We start from the raw sequence: 22,406 nt of genomic DNA on the forward strand, positions 1-22,406 counted from the left end.
TACTTTACACCAAGGGCATTAAAATTCAAATGAAATTTGTGACAAAATGGTGAGTGCTTAAATATTTTTGAGTCTATTTGATTTAGCGATGGGGTAACTTAAACGAGTAGAGAATTTCAGACTGCCAACCAGCCAATCAAAGAAGTTTTTTTTTTAGGCTGATGTTGCCGCTGTGTTGACTTTGAACCATGCCAGCTCATGCTGGCTTGAAATATGTTTCTGAAACATAACACCTTCGATGAAAAATTGTTGAAGTTACTCCTACAGTTATTTCATCAACTCGGATGCATCATTCTCACATTTCTGAGCATGAAAATAGGGGTTCTGGATACATTATTTTTGAACTAGACATTCTGTAAAAACAGGAAAATGACTTGGAATACAATCTCAACATGGATTTCTTGTAAGAATCCTGCTCAGCATGCAAGCCTTAAGTCTGGAAGACGTGTTGGTTCGATGCATTGACCCGAACAGGCGCCGGGAGTGTGGCGACTAGGGGAATTTCACAGTAACTTCATTGCAGTGTTAATGTAAGCCTTGTGACTAATAAATAAACTTTACCATACTTGACTTTTAGAAATTGAAAATGATTACTGCTTGAAATGAACTTTGCAAATTAAATATCTGCTGGTCACAAAATGCTTCCCAGCAGAACTGAACTCACTCCACCACTGGTGCACAGTGGCAGCAGTGTGCACCATCTGGCATGGTGGTTAGCACTGCTGCCTCACAGCGCCAGGGATCCGGGTTCGATTCTGGCCTCGGGGGTTACTGTCTGTGTGGAGTTTGCACGTTGTCCCCGTGTCTGTGTAGGTTTCCTCTGGGTGCTCCGGTTTCCTCCCACTCCAAAGATGTGCAGGCTAGGTAAATTGGCCATTCTAAATTGACCCTAGTGTCAGGGAATTAGCAGGGTAAATATGTGGGGTTATGGGAATAGGGCCTGGGTGGGATTTTGGTCAGTGCGCTCGATGGGCCGAATAGCCTCTGCATTGTGGGGACTTTATGATCTATAAGACGCCCCGCAGCAACTCTCCTCGGCTCCTTCAACAGCACCCTCCAAACCCACGACCTCTAAGACCGTAGCAACATAAGGGTAGCAGATGCATGGGAACATTAACATCTGCAAGTTCCTCTCCTGACTTGGAACCATGTCGCCATTCCTTCACTGTTACTTGGTCAAAATCCTGGACTCCCTCCCTATCAGCACTGTGGGTGTACCTACACCAGTTTGACTGCAGCGGTTCAAGAAGTCAACTCGCCACCACCTTTTCGAGGGCAATTAATGTTGGGCAGCAAATGCTGCCTTGCCAGCAACACACACAGCCCATGAAAGAGCAAAACAAAAAAAATCCTCGATTAGATGCTGAGAAATTTGACGAACTTGCATCATTGCACCTGGGACATATGCAACATCCAGTAGATCGTCAAGCGATAGCAGTGGGCTGGAGTTACTGACTGGTTATGCAACTGTTTCCTCACTGGGCCAGTCTTGCGGTATGGTCACTTTGTGGGATGACTAAGCAATGGCTCTATTCTATATCTCTCTACGCGGTGTGTGTTAGTTATCCCTGGCATTTTGCTCCACACATTGACGCAACAGGAAATAATTTAAGCACGTCCGAAGTCTCCACATGGAAGCCATATTTGGGTAACCCAATCGGACCAATTTCTTGAAGGGCTGACCGTTCAAAGTTGAGCTCTAATGGAAAAGGTTCAATTCTTTTTAAAAAAAGAGATTATTGTGCAATATCTAGGTTATAAATATTGGAAATATTAGCGGAGGTGGAAACAGAAATTTCTGAACAAATTGACTGAATTGTTGTATAATTTGCTCTTTATTAAATTTGATTTATTATTGTCTCGTGTATTAGCATACAGTGAAAAATATTGTTTCTTGCACGCTATTCAGACAAAGCATCCCATTCATAGAGAAGAAAGGAAAGGGTGCAGAATGTAGTGTTACAGTCATAGCTAGGGTGTAGAGAAAGATCCGCTTAATGCAAGCTAGGTCCATTCAAAAGTCTGATGGCAGCAGGGAAGAAGCTGTTCTTGAGTCGGTTGGTACGTGACCTCAGACTTTTGTATATTTTTCCTGATGGAAGAAGGTGGGAGAGAGAATGTCCGGGGTGCATGGGGTCCTTAATTATGCCAGCTGCTTTTCCGAGGCAGCGGGAAGTGTAGACAGAGTCAATGGGTAGGAGGCTGGTTTGCGTGATGGATTGGGCTACATTCATGACCTTTTGTAGTTCCTTGCAGTCTTGGGCAGAGCAGGAGCCATACCAAGCTGTGATACAACCAGAAAGAATGTTTTCTATGGTGCATCTGTAAAAGTTGGTGAGAGTCGTAGCTGACATGCCAAATTTCCTTGGTCTTCTGAGAAAGTAGAGGCATTGGTGGGCTTTCTTAACTATAGTGTCGGCATGGGGGGACCAGGACAGTTGTTGGTGATCTGGACAGTTAAAAATTTGAAGCTCTCGACCCTTTCTACTTCGTCCCCGTTGATGTAGACATGTTCTCCTCTATGGTTCCTGAAGTCGATAACAATGGACTGACCTTGAATGGACTTACCTTGCATTAAGTTGATCTTTCTCTACACCCTAGCTATGACTGTAACACTACATTCTGCACTCTCTCGTTTCCTTCTGCATGAACGATATGTTTTGTCTGTATAACGCGCAAGAAACAATACTTTTCACTGTCTGTTAATACATGTGACAATATTAAATCAAATCAAAACAATCTCCTTCGTTTTGTTGACATTGAGAGAGAGATTAATGTCACTGCAGTAGTTCACGAGATTCTCTATCTCCTTCCTGTACTCTGTCTCATTGTTTGAGATCTGTCCTACTACCGTACTGATGTCAGCAAACTTGAAAATTGAATTGTCTACACAATCATAGGTGTATAAGGAGTATAGTGGGGGGCTGAGAGCACAGCCTTGTGGGGCACCGGTGTTGAAGATGATCATGGAGGAGGTGTGGTTGCCTATCCTTACCGATTGTGGTCTGTAAGTTAGGAAGTTCAGGATCCAGTCGCAGAGGGAGGAGCCGAGGCCCAGGCCACGGAGTTTGGAGATGAGTTTCGTGGGAATAATGGTGTTGAAGGCTGAGTTATAGTCAATAAATAGGAGTCTGACATTGGTGTCTTTGCTACCTAGGTGTTCCAGGGTTGAGTGCAGGGCCAGGGAGAAATGTTTACTTGTAGAATCTTGACACAAGAGTTACAGAAAATCTGTCCCACACACCCGATTTTATTTTTTTTATATAAAGTAACTTTTATCTGAAAAGCCCTATGACCCCCCTCAGTCAGGAATCAGATCTTCATTCCCCGATTTGCCAATTTAGAATTATTGTCAAAAGAATAATTTTGCCCAAGAAGGATCGGACTTGCAGGAAAATGGAAACAAAGACTTTGCGTCATTCTGATGCTGTGGTGAGTGTTGGTTCTCTGGATTGTCTTGGATGGAATGCATGGTTTTGCCCTCATCTGTCACTATTTTTGATTTTTTAAATTGTTCTTAATCCACTAATCCTCTCTCTCTAATCTCAAACTCAAGCTCTGTATGTGTACTCCTATTAAGAGACTCCTGTGGGAGGCAATGAACATTTTTGTTCAGCTCATTAGCCAGCTCAACACCAAAGCTAGAGAGACCTTTTGCGCTGAACTCCCACATCATCCCATGTTGTGTGAGAGCAGAAACATGGTGAATCTGAACGCAGGAACAATGCAAAAAAACAACACATGAGAAATAGAAACCTGAATTGCAAAATTTGATTTGTTTTTATCTAATGTTGATTTGTTCCTAATGTAGTCTTAGTTAGACTTGAAATAATGTTTCAAATCTTAATTTGTCTTTTATAGCATTTTAAAATTAAAGCGATGAATATTGCATTGTTAGCGGTGTCCCTTGCTAACATTTATCCCCAAATCAAGATCACAAAATGGGGTAGCACAGTGGTTGCACTGCTGCCTCACAGCGCCAGGGACCCGGGTTCAATTCCCGGCTTGGGCCGCTGTCTGTGTGGAGTTTGCACGTTCTCCCGGTGTCTGCGTGAGTTTCCTCCGGGTGCACCGGTTTCCTCCCACATGCCAAAGGTGTGCAGGTTAAGTTGATTGGCCATGCTAAATTGCCTCTTGGTGTCAGGGGGACTAGTGGGGTAAATGCGCGGTGTTGTAGAGATAGGGCCTGGGTGGGATTGTTGTCGGTGCAGGCTAGATGGGCTGAATAGCCTCCTTCTGCACTGTAGGCATTCTATGATTCTGTGTGTGTGTGTGTCCCAAGATGTGTAGGTTAGAGGTGTTAGTGGGGTAAATATGTGGGGCTACAGGGCTGGTTGGGATGCTCTGTTGGGGGGTTATTGCAGACTTGATGGGCTGAATGGCCTCCTGCACTGTAGGGATTCTGTTCTCTGAATATATGAACAATGAGGTGGGGATGGGAGCTGTTAACATCGTTAATGTAGAAATGGCTTAAAATACAAATTTTAACCAAATTGAGTCTGGTTAAATGGTTTTACCATTTTGATGCAAAGAAGTTGGTTCCCCCCCAAGTCAGCAATGTTGTAATAACTATTCCACAGCTGGGTTACTGGTGGCACTAGTCAAATTCAATCTTTTAACTCTTAATGACAACTTCATAAGTGGCCTGATTGGCCTGCAGGTTGCTGGTAGTTTTACTGCCAGGTAGTTTGTCCTTAAAATTATTTAGTTGTTCATCCTTGGTTGCAGGTATGTTTAGGCCTCGGGGATAGTGGGGTCGTAGCAAAGTGGGACCTCCAGTGCTGTTGACTGACTTGTTATCAGATCTCAGGACATGGTGTGTGAGGATGGAGTTCAGTTTTCTTTTTTAGCTTCACACCCACCCTTCGGGGAACGCTCGGGGAAGTGGTGGAAAGATTTCTGAGCTGATTATCAGCCTGTTGAACGCTCCTTCCCTGGCCAACACGTCCTGGCATTGGACTGGATCCCTGAGCTTCTGGTCCAATGGTAGGGGTGCCACCACAGTGCCACCAGACCTCCGGCAGTTGGGGTATTAATTTACTGCTGGTCTTGAGGCTTGGTTGTTTGATTTGTGATTGTCTCAAAGAACAGTACAGCACAGGGACAGGACCTTTGGCCCGCCAGGCCTGCGTCGACAATGATGCCTGCCTAAACTAAAAGCGGATGCACTTACAGACTCTGTATCCTTCCATTCCCATCCTATTCATGCATTTCTCCGTTGCGTATCTCTCCATTTGAGGGCTGACGTTTTAACAGTTGCACTTTGGGCAACCTCATTCTTTCCTCTGCTCCATCTACCCGTTTTCCTCCCCTAATGCACTCTGCAGCAAAGCGGAACAAGTTAGGAAGTAAGTCAGAACGCTGGCATCTCTTTACTTTGCCTGTCCAGTCATCATGGACAAAGGTTAAAATTGTAGCATCAGCAATTCTGCAATGTCGTCAAACTGAGACACGTTGCTCTCAAAGAAAATTGATTTCGAATTTGAAGTCAATCCATTGCTTCTTTGTCCAAAGAAGCTTGCGGTCAGCTGGTGTGTTTGTATATTGCTGTATTATCTGGGCAGACTTTACTCCATTACACTTTCTGTTATGGTTTTGGAACTGCACTGGTAATGAAGCGTGCAAGATATTAAAAAATATATGTATAGTCTACATCTTTCCTGCAGTCGAGGCAAACTCGGGTGTGTGTGTGTGTGTTTTTAAATCTGTAAATTTGTTTGAGATGTCCAGTGTCCTGAATTGGCAATGGGTGGCACAGTGGTTAGCACTGCTGCCAAGGACCTGGGTTCAATTCCCGGCTTGGGTCACTGTCTGTGTGGAGTTTGCACATTCTCCCCGTGTCTGCATGGGTTTCCTCCGCTTTCCTCCCATGGTCTGAAAAAAGTATTGGTTAGGTGCATTGACCCGAACAGGCGCCGGAGTGTGGCAACTGGGGGAATTTCACAGTAACTTCATTGCAATGTTAATGTAAGCCTACTTGTGACTAATAAATAAACTGTAAAGCAACAGCTGAGATCCTACACCTCGATTCTAAGAGGGATGTGAGTGCTGCCGTCTTAATCTAATTTGCTGATGGTCTGTTGATTCTCAAGTTTTGATGCCAGCTGTTTCAGATGAAAAGAAAATTAGTTCTGGGTCATTTGACAGCTCTGAATCCGTGAAGGTTGTAAATTCCAGCTTCATAACAAGGATTTGAACACGCAATCTTTGCTGATTGCATCACCGTGGTTAGCACTCACCGTTAGACTAGAGGTGGAGGCAGTGGCTGAAGCTCCATCCCTCTGGATGATGACCTCCCTCCTGGAATGTGGGCTGCTGGCTGGAATGGAGTTCCTCTTTCTGATGGACCTTTCCAAAAATGCTTTCAAAGTGATGTTAGACCCTGGACATGCGTTGACATAGGCAGAGGGATTGGTGCAGTCCCTCTCTACAAAGGGTTCCGGTTCACTAGCTCGCAAGGATTAGAACACCAGTTTGGGTTTTTGGCTACTTTTGCGAAGTTTTGACCTGGCCCCGTTTCCAACGTTATACTCGATGAAATCTTTTGATGCCGAGACATTACAAAGGAAAGTCCAGCACAGGAACCAGGCCCTTTGGCCCTCCAAGCCCCTGCCGATCATGATGCTCTAACTAAACTAAAAAAAACCTTCTCCCCTAACTCAGATCGTATCCCTCTATTCCCTCCCTATTCATGAACCCATCCGGATGCCTCTTTAAATGTTGTTAACGTGGTGAACCATAGTTGGTTACCACTATGAGTGCTGAGCCATGGATGGTCAGCACTATGGGTGTTTGTAGATATGTTACTGTAGTTACTGTTGGTGTTAGGGTTGGGCTGTTCTACCTGTTGATATTGTTCTGTGGTACACTCCAGTTGGCTCCGCCTACCAGGGGAAGTATAAAGGTCACTGCACTGCCTGGTGACCCTTTAGTCTGGGATTGTATTGTATATAGTGTGCTCCATTCTTGTCAGTAATAAAAGCCTTTATTTCCCGGGTACAATCTAGTCTCCCGAGTGATTTAATCGCGCATCAATTAATATGCCTGCTTCCACCACCACCTCTGGCAGCACATTCCAGGCATCCACCACTCTCTACGTGAAAAACCTTCCCCGCACATCTCCCTTAAACTTTCCCTCACCCACCTTGAACTTGTGCCCCCTTGTAATTGACACTCCCACCCTGGGGGAAAAAAGCCTCTGATTATCCACCCTGTCTATGCCTCTCATAATTTTATCGAGGTCTCCCCACAGCCTGTATTTCCAGCGAAAACAATCCTAGTTTATTCAACCTCTCCTCATAGCCAACACCCTCGAGACCAGGCAACATCCTGGTGAACTTTCTTTGCACTCTCTTCAAAGCTTCCATGTCCTTCTGGTAGCGTGGTGACCAGAACTGCACGCAATACCCCAAATGCAGCCTAACCAAGGTTTTATATAGCTGCAACATCTTCATCTGAGCTATTTTTCCATTTGAGATTTGAGAACCTGTAGCACAAGGTTCATCAGTGTTGTCACTGTGATGTGGGGATTGACAGTTTGAATAGGCTCTTATGAATATGCCACAGCTTCCATTCTGTAAAGCTGGTCATATCAGGCTTGCCTGTTCCTGGAAGAAATGCATTCTGTGCCATAACTCACCCGGAAAGAGGTATTCAAAAGCATGAAGGGTCTGAACCGAGTAGATGAAGAGAAACTGTTCCCATTGGCGGAGAAATCAGAGGATACCAATTTAAGATGATTGGCAAAAGAACGAGAGGAAGATGAGGAAAACCGTTTTTCTAATCCTGTCCATGAAGTGTAGTGGAGGCAGATTGTGGCTTTTGAAAAGCTTTTCGATAATTATCTAAACAGAGGGGGGTGGGGAGAAGAATCTGAGTTACGGGCTGCAAGTGGGGCTAGCTGGATCGCTCTTACCAGTGAGCTCATGGTCCACGTGGTCGCAACCATTCAAGAAAGTGAGATAGAAACATAGAAACTAGAAGCAGGAGTAGGCCATCGGCCCCCTGAGCCTGCTCTGCCATTCATTTTGATCGTGGCTGATCATCCCCCCCCCCCCCCCCCCCCCCCCCCCATCCCTTGATCCCTTTAGCCCCAAGAGCTAAATCTATTATTTTCTTGAAATCACACAACGTTTTGGTCCCAACTACTTTCTATGGGAGTGAATTCCTCACATTCAACACACTCTGGGTGAAGAAATTTCTCCTCGCCTCTGTTCTAAAAGGTTTAACGCAGTAAGACTTTTAACAACACCAGGTTAAAGTCCAACAGGTTTATTTGGTAGCAAATACCATTAGCTTTCGGAGCGCTGCTCCTTTGTCAGATGAAGTGGATATCTAAAAGGTTTACCCCTTGTCCTCAAACTATGAACCCTAGTCCGGGACTCCCCCACCATTGGGAACATTCTTTCTGAATCTACCCTATCTCACCCTGTTAGAATTTTATAAGTTCTTCTAATCTAAACTCCAATGAATACAGTCCTAACCAACTTAGTCTCTCCTCATATGACAGACTTGCCATCCCAGGAATCACCCTGGTAAACCTTTGCTGTGCTCCTTCTATAGCAAGGACATCCTTCCTCAGATAAGGACTCCAAAACTGCACACACTACTCCAGGGGTGGACTCACCAACACACTATACAATACAAAACATCCCTATCCCTATACTCAAATCCTCTCGCTATGAAGCCAACATACCATTTGCCTTCTTTACTGCCTGCTGTACCTGCATGCTTACTTTCAGTGACTGATGCACAAGGACACCAAGGTCTTGTTGAGTATCCACCTCTCTCAATTAACATCCATTCAAGATTAGTCTTTGTTGATGGTCGAATGTGAGCCTTATCTATTGAAGTTAGCGCAAAAGAAAATCAGGCTGTCCATTTCACTAGCGGCAGCCGTTTCATTTCCCCCTCTCCTCCCCGCAACACGCCTCTGACCTGCAAGTGGAAGCTTTTGAATACCCATGCATTTAATCAGTTTTCTCCTTTTTTTTTCCCTCTGGGAAGCTTGGAATATAGTTCCGTGGCTATCTTCTCGGACACAGCTAAGCGACTATTCTTCCTGTGTGAGCCTAAACAGTGTGTTGTTAACCTAGTCAATAAAGCAGACATTATAGCTGCACCTGAACCCAATTCTGTTCCAGTGCTACCCACACGTGCAGGAGCTGCCAGTTACCAAGTGGAAACTCGGCATGGACTTCTCTTTGGTGTCACCCGTGACTCGGTGGGTAGTGCTCTCACCTCCTGAGTCAGAAAGTTGGGAATTCAAGTTTAACTCCAGGACTTGAGCACAAAAATCTAGGTTGACAATCTGTGCTGTAGTGATCAGGTACTCGAGTGGCACAGTGGTTAGCACAGCTGCCTCACAGCATCAGGGACCCGGGTTCAATTCCGGCTTTGGATCACTGTCTGTGTGGAGTCTGCACGTTCTCCCTGTGTCTGCGTGGGTTTCCTCCGGGTGCTCCTGTTTCCTCCCACACTCCAAAGATGTGCGGGTTAGGTTGATTGGCCATGCTAAATTGACCCTGGTGTCAGGGGGACACAGTAAGGAGTCTAACAACACCAGGTTAAAGTCCAACAGGTTTATTTGGTAGCAAACGCTACTAGCTTTCGGAGCGCTGCTCCTTCGTCAGGTGAGTGGGAGATCTGCTCATAAACAGCAAACAGGGCATATAAAGACACAAACTCAATTTACAGAATAATGAATAATGATTAGAATGCTAGTGGCGTTTGCTACCAAATAAACCTGTTGGACTTTAACCTGGTGTTGTTAGACTCCTTACTGTGTTTATCCCAGTCCAACGCCAGCATCTCCACATCAGGGGGACTAGCAGGGTAAATATGTGGGGTTACGGGAATAGGGCTTGGGTGGGATTGTGGTCAGTGCAGACTCGATGGACTGAATGGCCTCCTTTCTGCACTGTAGTGATTGCATGATGTCCATCAGATGAGACATTAAACGTTTGCACTCCCTCAGGTGGACACCATATCTGAGCAAGAGAGTGTTTATCTCAGTTAACAGGACAAAAACATATTGAGTCATGATCACATTTGCTGTTTGTGGGAGCTTGGCTGTGCATAAATTGACACGTCCCATATTGCAACAGTGCTGCGTGCTTCATTGGCTGTTGATCACTTTTTTTTGGGGTGTCCTTTGATTGTGAGAGGTGCTATATAAATGCAAGGTTTTTTTTCTCTCGGTCTGCTGATGTCTTCACTGATTTGGCCGATTCTTTGGTTTGAACAATTTCACTTTTCTGGCTCAGTTACGCACTAGTGTGCCAAAGGAAGCACCTTGCTATCAGTTAGCAACAACCGAAGACCTCATCCCGCAGAGTAACACTTCGTGAAAGTGCACTTGTGTCTGACCTGAGGAATGGGGCCAATGAGTGTCTATCCCAGCTAATATTAACATGGTCTGTAACTATGACTGCTACTTCCTAAAAGCAGAGCCTTTTAAATTCCTGGCTAGACCCAGTTTTAAGATGGAAGAGAATGGTGAGCTGACAGACCCTGCTGGGTTTTCCCAGTAAGAAGTTTAACAACACCAGGTTAAAGTCCAACAGGTTTATTTGGTAGCAAAAGCCACACAAGCTTTCGGAGCTCCAAGCCCCTTCTTCAGGTGAGTGGGAATTCTGTTCACAAACAGGGCATATAAAGACAGAAACTGAATTTACATGAATAATGGTTGGAATGCGAATACTTACAGCTAATCAAGTCTTTAAGAAACAAAACAACGTGAGTGGAGAGAGCATCAAGACAGGCTAAAAAGATGTGTATTGTCTCCAGACAAGACAGCCAGTGAAACTCTGCAGGTCCAGGCAACTGTGGGGGTTACAGATAGTGTGACATGAACCCAATATCCCGGTTGAGGCCGTCCTCGTGTGTGCGGAACTTGGCTATTAGTCTCTGCTCAGCGACTCTGCGCCGTCATGTGTCGCGAAGGCCGCCTTGGAGAACGCTTACCCGAATATCAGAGGCCGAATGCCCGTGACCACTGAAGTGCTCCCCCACAGGAAGAGAACAGTCTTGCCTGGTGATTGTCGAGCGGTGTTCATTCATCCGTTGTCGCAGCGTCTGCATAGTTTTCCCAGCCCAGGTGCAGGAGAGAATATTGTGGAGGAAGAGTTATTGGAAAAGTTAGATCGCTGGGGGTGGAGTACTAGATTGGGTTGAGGATTGGCTAATGGAGATAGAGTCTGGGTGGGATTGTTGTCGGTACAGACTCGATGGGCCGAATGGCCTCCTTCTGCACTGTCGGGATTCTACGATTATATGACTGACAGAAAGCAGAGGGTCAGGATAAATCGGTCCTGGCGGAATGTAACTAGCGGAGTGCCGCAGGGGGTCAGTCCTCAGACCTCAACTGTTTACAATCTACATAAATGATCTGCAAGCAGGGACAGAGTGTAACGTAGTAAAATTTACAGATGATACTAAAATGGGTGGGAAAGCAAGCAGTGAAGTGGAGATAAAAATTTTACAGACGGATATAGATAAGCTCGGAAAATGGACCAAGATTTGGCAGATGAAGTTTAATGTGGATAGGTGTGACGTTACCCAGTTTGGCTGAAAAAAAATAGGTAAATTATCTAAATGGAAGGCAGATTCAAAATGTGCCCAGGCAGAGGGATCTGGGTGTCTTTGTTCATGAATCACAGGAAGTCAGTTTGCAGGTACAGCATGTCATTTAAAAAAAAGGCAAATGGGATGTTGGCGTTATTGCAAAAGGATTGGAGTATAAAAGTAGAGAAGTATTGTTGCAATTGTATAGGGTGTTGGTGAGACCACACCTGGAGTATTGTGTCCAGTTTTGGTCTCCTTATTTGAGGAAGGGTGTGGTGGCATGGGAGGCAGTTCAGAGAAGGTTCACCAGATTGATTCCGGGGATGAAAGGGTTGTTGCATAAGGAGAGATTAAACAGTTTGAACTTATTCTTCTAAACTCCAGTGAATATATGAGGGGATCTGATCGAGGTATATAAAATACTAAAAGGGATTGGTAGAGTAAGCGTAGACCAAATGTTTCCCCTTGTGGGGCAATTTAGAACAAGAGGTCACAGGTATAGGGTGAGAGGCGGTAGATTTAAAATTGAGGAAGAACTACTTCTCGCAGAGGGTGGTGAATTTGTGGAACTCACTGCCCCATCGCGCGGTGGAGTCTGAACCATTAAGTGGTTTCAAGAAGGGGATAGATAGATTTCTGATAAAAGATGGGTTAAAGGGATATGGGGAACAGGTGGGGAGGTGGATTTGAGACCAGGAAGAGATCAGCCATGATCGGGTTGAATGGCGGAGCAGACTCGAAAGGCTGAATTGCCGACTTGTGCTTCTAATTTCTATGTTATTCTTGTACTAGTGCTGACTTCCATAGAGGTCCAAGACCTGAAGCCATTTTTCTTGAGCAGGCAATATTATATGGTACAAGAATAATTTATAAAAAGAGGATAAAATGAAGTAAGGCGATAATGTCGGCTCGCATGTCAGCGACCTGGATGTATTTTCAACCAGTGTAGAAATTGTGTACCTTGCTTGTCACTTTGTCAAAGTTTTTAATGAAATGTAAATTGTATACTGAAGGTGTAACTCGCATAAACAGCTCTGTATATCTTTAAATAAACATCCACACCTTTTACAGGTTCGAAGTCACTATGACTGTTTGCTCTTCTATCTAGAATTTTAAATAAAATTTGTACCTCTTCTGCATCATGTGGAATGATCAGCTGGTGTGGAATGCTACAGTGCCAGATGCTCAAAGAATCAAGGAAGTTGATTTGCGAAGGATAGCACTGGAACCAATTTTTACTTTGCATGACATTTATTTACGGAATGATGCATTCCAAGCATCTATCTCCTAACTCATCCACACCCCAGTTTCAATGAGTGCTTCTTTGCATCTGCACAAATGAAACTTCGATTAATACCCTCCACTTGCGTTTAATTAAATACCATTGATGTACAATTAACAGATGCAATAATGCCACGAGTCAGGGTAGGGAATGCCTCCTCCCTTTCACGGTTTTGTTTTCTTGCGTTTGTATTTCACACTTAAATAACTATTAAAGTGCTGGATTTATTGGTTCTATCTCTATTTTAGAAAGAATCTTGTTTGGCCAGTTTACCATTATGTTACAACTTTTTACATTTTTCTGTATTCATTTGTGGGACTTGGGCGTTGCTGGCTGGCCAGCATTTATTGCCCATTCCTTGCTGCCCCTGTTCAGAGGGCAGTTGAGAGTCAACCACATTGCTGTAGCTCTGGAATCACATGTAAGCCAGACCGGGTAAGGACGGCAGATTTCCTTCCCTAAAGGACATTAGTGAACCAGATGGGTTTTTCTGACAATTGACAATGGTTTTGTGGTCATCAGTAGATTCTCAACTCCTGGAAGTTTTTATTGAATTCAAATTCCACCATCTGCCGTGGTGGGATTTGAACCCAGGTCCCTAGAACATTAGCTGAGCTTCTGGATAAATAGTCTAGCGATAATACCAATAGGCCATCGCCTCTCCTAAACTTAATAGGTCTAATTTGTTTCTTTTGCAGTCATCACACTGTCAGCTAAGCGTCGTTATCCGAGGTATTTGAACTATAGAGCCATCACATCAGAGATTTACAAGCCAAGGATGGCAGCTACAATGCAGTGTGACAGATGTGCGCAGAAACATCTGCACAATCCGTATCGATTTTAAAAATCACCTCCTTTTACATAAGAACATAAGAAATAGGAGCAGGAGTCGGCCATCTAGCCCCTCGAGCCTGCCCCGCCATTCAATAAGATCATGGCTGATCTGAAGTGGATCAGTTCCACTTACCCGCCTGATCCCTATAACCCTTAATTCCCTTACCAATCAGGAATCCATCTATCCGTGATTTAAACACATTCAACGAGGTAGCCTCCACCACTTCACTGGGCAGAGAATTCCAGAGATTCACCACCCTCTGAGAGAAGAAGTTCCTCCTCAACTCTGTCCTAAACTGACCCCCCTTTATTTTGAGGCCGTGCCCTCTAGTTCTAGCTTCCTTTCTAAGTGGAAAGAATCTCTCCACCTCTACCCTATCCAGCCCCTTCATTATCTTATAGGTCTCTATAAGATCCCCCCTCAGCCTTCTAAATTGCAACGAGTACAAACCCAATTTGCTCAGTCTCTCCTCACAATCAACACCCCTCATCTCCGGTATCAACCTGGTGAACCTTCTCTGCACTCCCTCCAAGGCCAATATATCCTTCCGCAAATAAGGGGACCAATGATTTGTAGTATTCATGGATCGTTCAGAGTACTGGTCAGGAGCCTGGTGGCGTTAGATGGGAGAATAGAGTGCAGTCCAAAGATGTGCGGGTTAGTTTGATTGGCCATGCTAAAAATTGACCCTGGTGTCAGGGGGATTAGCAGGGTACGTGTGTGGGGTTAGGGCCTGGTGGGATTGTGGTTGGTACAGACTCGATGGGACAAATGGCCTCCTTCTGTACGGTAGGGATTCTAGGATTCAAATTAGATAAATGATGCAGGTTTTCTTTTAGTGATAATTGCTAAGGGAAGATGATATTGATGGATGTTGAAAATTCTGTTCTCTGAAGAACATCTGAGGATTCCAACTGAACTGGCAGGTAGGGCCTCGGTTTAGCATCGCATCCACTCGATGCCACTCGTACTAACTCCAAACTCCCATAGTTACTGCGGAGTCAATGAAGATGATGTATTGAAATTGAACCTGAACATTCAACCTTCTGACTAGTGAGTGTGCTATTGGTTCTCTGTTTCCACTGTTATACATAATGAAGCTTTACTCTGGATTTGTAAGGGAATCTGTACTCCTGAGTTTGTGCTGTTTTCTCTCCGGCTTGAGGGTGACAACCTGTACTGTGCATGGGGCTTCTGGGCAAGTGCAGAGAGCGGTAGGAGTTCAGGCCACAGGTGCTCAAAAAAATCAGTTCAGTGTCTACTGGAATCCTGAGCACAGCACCTGAAGGGATAGCGCAAAAAACTCGGTCATGTGACCAAGTATGTGGCGCAAAAGTCCAACCAGGAAACTGAGGTTCTGGGCACGAAAAGAAACCCCAATAACAGGTTAGTCTGAGCTGAATAGGCAGCAGAAGGTTGCTGGCCTCGTGTAGCTGACTTGCTGTCCTTTGCTTCTCGCTGCTGGGGATCAGGGAAGGCCTGGGGCAGTTATTGCTCAGTGTTGCTGAGGATCAGAGAGAAGCCCCGAGAGAAGTATTTCTCACTGCTGCAGGGGATTTGTGGATCACGGAAGCTCAGGAGGAATTTTTCAGCTCCTGTGCTGCGAAGCCAGCATTTGGGGCAAAGGAAAGTCAGTGAGTAGTGGTATCCTGCTCAGCGCAGCTTGGAAGCTGGGATCACCCTGGTGATTAGCTACCGGGGCGCAGCCTTGTGAATCCAGTGGGATGCAGTCTCGGGAGAAGAGATTGAGTAACTGGGAGGTGAGTCGTTGTTGGGGCAGTATGCGTTGGAGCAGCCGTTGAGTAAAACCAGAGGCTTTGCCTTGAAGGAACGGTGACTAAATCCCTCATGAAGACTTTGAGTCACAAAAGTCCTAGAAAGCTCAGGTTACTGCTGAGAAACTGGTGGGACCTGCCTCGATCATGGCATTCATTTAATGAACAGATTGTGCTGTTCAACCACAGTTTGCCTATTAGTTCTTGTCTACCTCATGTTAGTTTTAGATATTAGATTATATGGATATGCGGTATGGTGGCGCAGTGGTTAGCACTGCTGCCTCACAGTGCCAGGGTCCCGGGTTCAATTCCGGCCTTGGGTGACTGTGTGGAGATTGCATGTTCTCCCCGTGTCTGCGTGAGTTTCCTTTGGGTGCTTTGGTTTCCTCCCACAGTCCAAAGATGTGCCGGTTAGGTAGATTGGCCATGCTAAATTGACCCTTAGTGTCATGGGGCGAAGCAGGGAAAATATCTACGGTTACGGGGATAGGGCCTCGATAGGATTGTTGTCGGTGCAGGCTCGATGGGCCAAATGGCCTCCTTCTGCACTGTAGGGATTCGATGGATAGTAATGACAGTTTGCTTTGTTGACTCTTGTGTAGTAAAATTCTTCTTTTAAAACTGTGGAATTTGTGGTTTTGTCCTCTTGGTCTGTAACTGGGATTTTGATTGTTGTCTACAACATAGGTTACTGGTCCCTCCCTGATCATAACAAAATTGTGGGACTTGCTCAAGAGCGTAAAATTGTCCATTAGTTTGAGTCATCGGGCGGGGAGAAAACTGGTTTTGAGGACAATCAGAAAAGTGGGTTTAAGGTCACAATCAGATCAGCCAGGATTTTTATTGAATGGCAGAACAAGCTTGAGGGGCTGGTGGCTTCATCATGCTAATTTTTATCTTTGTACACAGGCTTTGCAAGTGACCGTATAATTTTGCTGCCAATTGAAACGCTGATCCATCTATCTGGTGCTCTGTCCCTAGTCTGAGGTGTTTTTATAGTTTATCTGTTAGTGTCTCAAGCAGGCGTACACTAAGACTGCATTGAAGTTATTGTGAAAATCTCCTAGTCGCCACACTCCGGCACCTGTTTGGGTACACGGAGGGAGCATTCACCTAACCAGCACGTCTTTCGGACTGTGCGTGGGGAAACCGGAGCACCCGGAGGAAACCCATGCAGACACGGGGAGAACGTGCAGATTCCGCATGGACAGTGACCCAAAGCCGGGAATCGAACCCGGGTCCCTGGCACTGTGAGGCAGCAGTGCTAACCCCTGTGCCACCCTGCAAACCCTTGGGCTGTGTTCTGAGATTTGTGGTCAGCTAACTTGCTTCGGTCTGGAAACTTTCTTTAGCTTGGAGAATCAGAGTTCCAAAGAGGAATGCTTGGGGAAGATTTCAAAAGACAACCTGAAACACATAACTAGAACATAAAACATTACATCTGATGCAAGGTTAATGTTCACTCCGCAGAAGCCCCCAGACCTGCTGAGTATTTCCAACGTTTTCTGTCTTTGTTTCAGATATCCAGCACCTGCAATATTTTCTACTTTTCATTTAGTCAGACGTTGCCTACATTTGATACGGGCAAATGAAGCCTTTGGTCCACAGATAACGAGGCTAACTAGGCTTTTATGATGCTGTTTACTGTACTGAAGTTTCAGAACATTTGACGATTTGGTTAATATGCTGGAGACATGGTTTCCGAATTTAATTGGATAGTTTGTTCTGAAGGGAAAGGCCTTGATCAGTCTTCAGGACCACATGATAAGCAGCTGACACCGATTAGGAACGGCTGCAATCTTTGTAGTTGGCGACTGCTTCTTGTGTCTATTGGATTTGCTGTGTAAGTTTTGTCTCTCTCCCCTGTTCGTAAATTCAGTCTATGTTGTGTGTATCAGACAAGGCCCCAGTTAGATGGTCGGAGTGTTCTGACTTTGTTGAAATCTTTCTCTGTCCTCCCTCTTTATTCCTCCCCCCCCGACCCTCCCCAATCTCAGCGTCCTGGATGAAAGGGATGCTTCGTGACTAGGCCGCAGCAGTGGAGTTTGCTTGCTAGTGGAATTGGACACAACTTTGGACGCTGGGCTGGATTTTGTTTTGCATCGTACCGAGGTATGAGTTGTTTATGCACTTTTTTTAACGTGATCAATATTCCAGCTGATTCTGTTCAGTATCTCGAAGTGTTACGAAGCCTCGAACAACTTTGATCCAGTCATTATTGTTTGTTTGCTCATGAGGATAGTTGAGGCCGCCCTGCGTTCACTGGCTCTGAATTTAATTGACTGCAATGGATTTTTATTTTAAGAGATAAAAAGCCATTTCATTTATAATGAGTGAACGTGGAGTTTGCTGAATTCCAATGCTGCAAATTAAATGAAGTCATGAACGAGATCGTCTGATTGATTGTATCTTGAAGTATGATAATTCTGTGTAACGGGGCTTGAAACAACTAGTTTTCTTCTTGTCGTCCCATGTTTGTGCTCTAACGCAGATTCTTACCGTCTTATGCCACTTAAGGATTGTTATCTACCACAATCTTACACCAGGTAATAGGATTGTTCAAGGATCAGAACAAATGCCGGGTTGTTTTCAGAATGAAATAGAACGGATCATTTGATGGGTGGCACAGTGGTTAGCATTGCTGCCTCACAACACCAAGGACCCGGGTTCAATTCCCAGCTTGGGTCACTGTCTGTGTGGAGTTTGCACATTCTCCCCGTGTCTGCGTGGGTTTCCTCCGGGTTCCTCCCACAGTCAAAGATGTGCGGGTTAGGTGGATTGGCCATCTTAAAATTGCCCTTTAGTGTCAGGGGATTAGCTAGGGTAAATGCATAGGGTTGTGGGGATAGGGCCTGGATGGGATTGTGTTCGGTACAGATCCGATGGGCCGAATGGCCTCCTGCACTGTAGGGATTTTATAAATGCACATGGGATTATGGGGTAATGGGGATAGGGCCTGGATGGGATTGTGGTCGGTGCAGACTTGAAGGACCAAATGGCCTCCTTCTGCACTGTCGGATTCTATATATAAAAAAAGAATCTGCCCTTATTTGAGGTGATCTAAAATGAATTTGTCGCATCAAGCCCTGACTAATTGAAGATTAAAATTGTCTTGCATTCACAGCCGTGGAGTGCCATAGTGCACTGCTGGACTCCAGTCTTCCTCTTAATCTTTTCACCCCTCCCAAGTACCTGGCTTTATCTCCTGTCATCTGGTGGAGATGGTGAGCTACGATGACCTACTTTTCCCCCCTTCCCAAAGGGTGAATTAATTTGCACACTTCATGCTAGATTCTGACTCAGAGTATTGGCAGTTGCATCAGAGCTGGGAATAGACCAGCCCCTCAGATTCACACCGCCTCTGTAGGTTTTTTTTTCCTTTAAAAAAAGGAGTTGTACAAAAGGCAAACAGTTCACTTTTATTTTGAAAGCTGTAATTGCGTAACTGATCAGCTGCCTAATATTCACACTTTAGGAGCGTCATTCTTTTTCCTTAATTTCTCTTCCAATAACTCGCTGCGAGTGAGTCTAGACAGCCTGACCTGCAATTTCTAATGGTTTGAATTGGCCCCTCCCCCCGGTTTTCGATCCAGTGCTGGATCAGTATGGTTTTTGGCAGTGCAAATGGATGAGTTAAACAGTCTGTGCAGCATCACCCATCTATCTCCATCATGTAACATGCAATTGGATGTGAAAGAAATGTTAAATGCATCAAAAATACATTTTAAAAAGTGCTACTGACTTCAATGTAACTAATGAGGTCATGGCATGCAGAGTGTCTTCCTCAGTGGAAAATTACTCCATGAAGCAACAGACTCAATCCACAAGTTTAACACCACAGAATATTGTGTAAAAACTGAAGGCTGTGTTGTAATTGCCTCTGAGTTTGTTGAAGAGTGAAAACATTTCCAACCTGTTTTTGTTCTTTTTAAGATGTCCTAGTGACAATACTCACTTGGGCGGAGTGAGAATGGTTGCGAGACTTGCAACCATTCTCCTCCCATCTGGCGGAGACATTCGGGGAATCTCTTTTGATAGGCAGTGGTTGTTCCACGCTTCTGGCCATTAACCATTGCAATGGAACCGGTGTTGCCTTGAGAACTGACATCAATACACAGAGGCTTCCAAAGGCCCCAAGATGGCCCAACACGAAAGCAATCAAATCCCCAAGAAAATCCATTTGCTTTTGAAACCGTAGTGCTCCGCTCACTTTGGAGCATTCTTTAACAAAACACTTGCCTGTATAATTTAACATTACCAGCCCGCTCCATTGTAAATGCATATCTTGAGTGTGAAACTGCTTCTTTCCCTGTGACTGCAGCTTAATATAGAACTCCCAGTACTGTAGCTCCAAAGCATTTATTTTTTGTTCGTTCATGGGACATGGGCATCGCTGGCCAGCGTTTATAGCCCATCCCTAGTTGCCCTTGTTCAGAGGGCAGTTGAGAGTCAACTACATTGCTGTGGCTCTGGAGTCACATGTAGGCTAGACCAGGTAAGGACAACACATCTCCTTCCCTAAAGGACATTAGTGAACCAACACCTGCACTGAGTTCTTGTGTCCTTTTAGCAATGTTACTATTGCTGCCCAGACTGAATATTAACAAGTCTTTGGAGCAACTTGTAAGTTGTCTTATTTCCCTGTCTGCTTCAGTAGTAAGGATTACTGTTGAAAATGGTTAAGTATTGATGATATTCTGATGAGCCTGGAGACATTTTACCCTCCACTATATTTATACAGATGTTTCAGTGAACTGGTGTTGTGCAATTCAGTACGATTGTAAAGTGGATTTGGATAAATTGCTGTATCTGCAGTTGCAGTAGCCAAGTCATCCCAGTAGTTGCTCCCTCTGAGTGAACATAAGAACTAGGAGCAGGAATAGGCCATCTGGCCCCTCGAGCCTGCTCCGCCATTTGATAAGATCATGGCTGTTCTTTTTGTGGACTCAGCTCCACTTACCCGCCCGCTCACCATAACCCTTAATTCCTTTACTGTTCAAAAATGTATCTATGCTTGCCTTAAAAACATTTAATGAGGTAGCCTCAACTACTTCACTGGGCAGGGAATTCCACAGATTCACAACCCTTTGTGCGAAGAAGTTCCTCAACTCAATCCTAAATCTTCTTCCCCTTATTTTGAGGCTATGCCCCCTAGTTCTAGTTTCACCCGCCAGTGGAAACAACTTCCCTGCTTCTATCTTATCTATTCCCTTCATAATCTTATATGTTTCTATAAGATCTCCCCTCATTCATCTGAATTCCAATGAGTATAGCCCCAGTCTACTCAGTCTCTCCTCATAAGCCAACCCTCTCAACTCCGGAATCAATCTAGTGAATCTCCTCTGCACCCCCTCCAGTGCCAGTAGATCCTTTCTCAAGTAAGGAGACCAAAACTGTACACAGTACTCCACGTGTGGCCTCACCAGCACCTTGTATAGCTGCAATATAATCTCGCTGTTTTTAAACTCCATCCCTCTAGCAATGAAGAACAAAATTCCATTTGCCTTCTTAATTACCTACTGCACCTGCACCTGCACCAGGAATCCTTGAGATTCCTGCACAAGGGCATCAAGGTCCCTCTGCACAGCAGCATGCTGCAATTTTTTACCATTTAAATAATAGTCCACTTTGCTGTTATTCCTACCAAAATGGATGACCTCACATTTATCAACATTGTACTCCATCTGCCAGACCCTTGTCCACTCACTAAGACTATCTATATCCCTTTGCAGACTTTCAGCATCCTCTGCACACTTTGCTCTTCCACCCATCTTAATGTCATCTGCGAATTTTGACACACTACACTTGGTCCCCAACTCCAAATCATCGATGTAAATCGTAAACAATTGCGGTCCCAACACTGATCCCTGAGGCACACCACTAGTCACTGATCGCCAACCAGAAAAACACCCATTTACCCCCGCTCTTTGCTTTCTGTTAGTTAACCAATCCTCTGTCCATGCTAATACATTACCCATAACACCGTGTACCTTTATCTTATGTAGCAGTCTTTGGTGCGGCACCTTGTCAAATGCCTTCTGGAAATCCAGATACACCACATCCACAGGTTCCCCATTGTCCACTGCACATGTAATGTTCATCCAAGCAGTAAGGGTACTTCAGTTGCAAGCAATAAGAGAACTAATTTCAGAAAGTAAATCAAAAAGGTTTAATTAAAAAAAAACCTCATTACTCCAACACTTGGGGCCACACCCTGGGCCATACCAGCTCCTCACAATTCCCATCTGCTTTTTATTTATACTGGGTCAGCTGACCACCACATCATTTTGCCATTGGTTACATTTGTCTACTGGGTCAGCTGACCCTCACAACATGTTACCTTTGGTCACATTATAACAACACGGACAGACATTCTTTTCTCCGCTGTGAACTGTACTCTCTGTTATCAAAAGGGTTCCTGTTTCCCCTAAAGCAACATTTGAATTTAATTTAATTCTGCTTTTAAAAAACTAGCGGCTTATTTAAGTGCTGATTGTGACTTCCCTCTTTGTAACCTCAGTGGGCTTTTGTGTTAAAATTGGACCACCGATACCCATATCTGAATTATAGGATGAGGGATCTGTGGTGTGTGATGGGATCTCTCCAGTTCGTAGTCTGTGTAGATGACACCAAGTGGACTCCTGAGGAAAGATCCAAGAAATGGTGGCGCAATGGTTAACACTGCTGCCTCTCAGCTCCAGGGACCCGGGTTCGATCCCGGCTTGGGTCATTGTCTGTGTGGAGTTTGCACATTCTCCCCATGTCTGCGTGCGTTTCCTCCGGGTGCTCAAGTTTCCTTCCACAGATGTGGAGATGCCGGCGTTGCACTGGGGTAAGCACAGTAAGAAGTCTCACAACAGGTTAAAGTCCAATAGGTTTATTTGGCAGCACAAGCTTTCGGAGCACTGCCCCCTCATGAGGGGTAGCTTGTGCTGCCAAATAAACCTGT

At 44.9% G+C, this 22,406-nt stretch overlaps 1 protein-coding gene across 5 annotated transcripts in view; it reads left to right on the plus strand.

Moving 5' to 3' along the window:
* Positions 1-22,406, plus strand: part of rab27a (RAB27A, member RAS oncogene family) — a 130,524-nt gene that overhangs the window by 43,655 nt on the left and 64,463 nt on the right. For 4 of the 5 annotated variants that reach the window (XM_078241461.1, XM_078241466.1, XM_078241464.1 and 1 more), the window contains one exon: positions 17,455-17,569. The exons of the other annotated variant lie outside the window; for it this stretch is intronic. The gene's annotated coding sequence lies outside the window, so the exon portion shown is untranslated. The remainder of the gene's footprint in view (positions 1-17,454; positions 17,570-22,406) is intronic. 5 annotated transcript variants of the gene reach the window in all.

The sequence above is a fragment of the Mustelus asterias genome, chromosome 24 (assembly GCF_964213995.1).
Source record: "Mustelus asterias chromosome 24, sMusAst1.hap1.1, whole genome shotgun sequence".
Classification (NCBI taxonomy): Eukaryota; Metazoa; Chordata; class Chondrichthyes; order Carcharhiniformes; family Triakidae; genus Mustelus; species Mustelus asterias.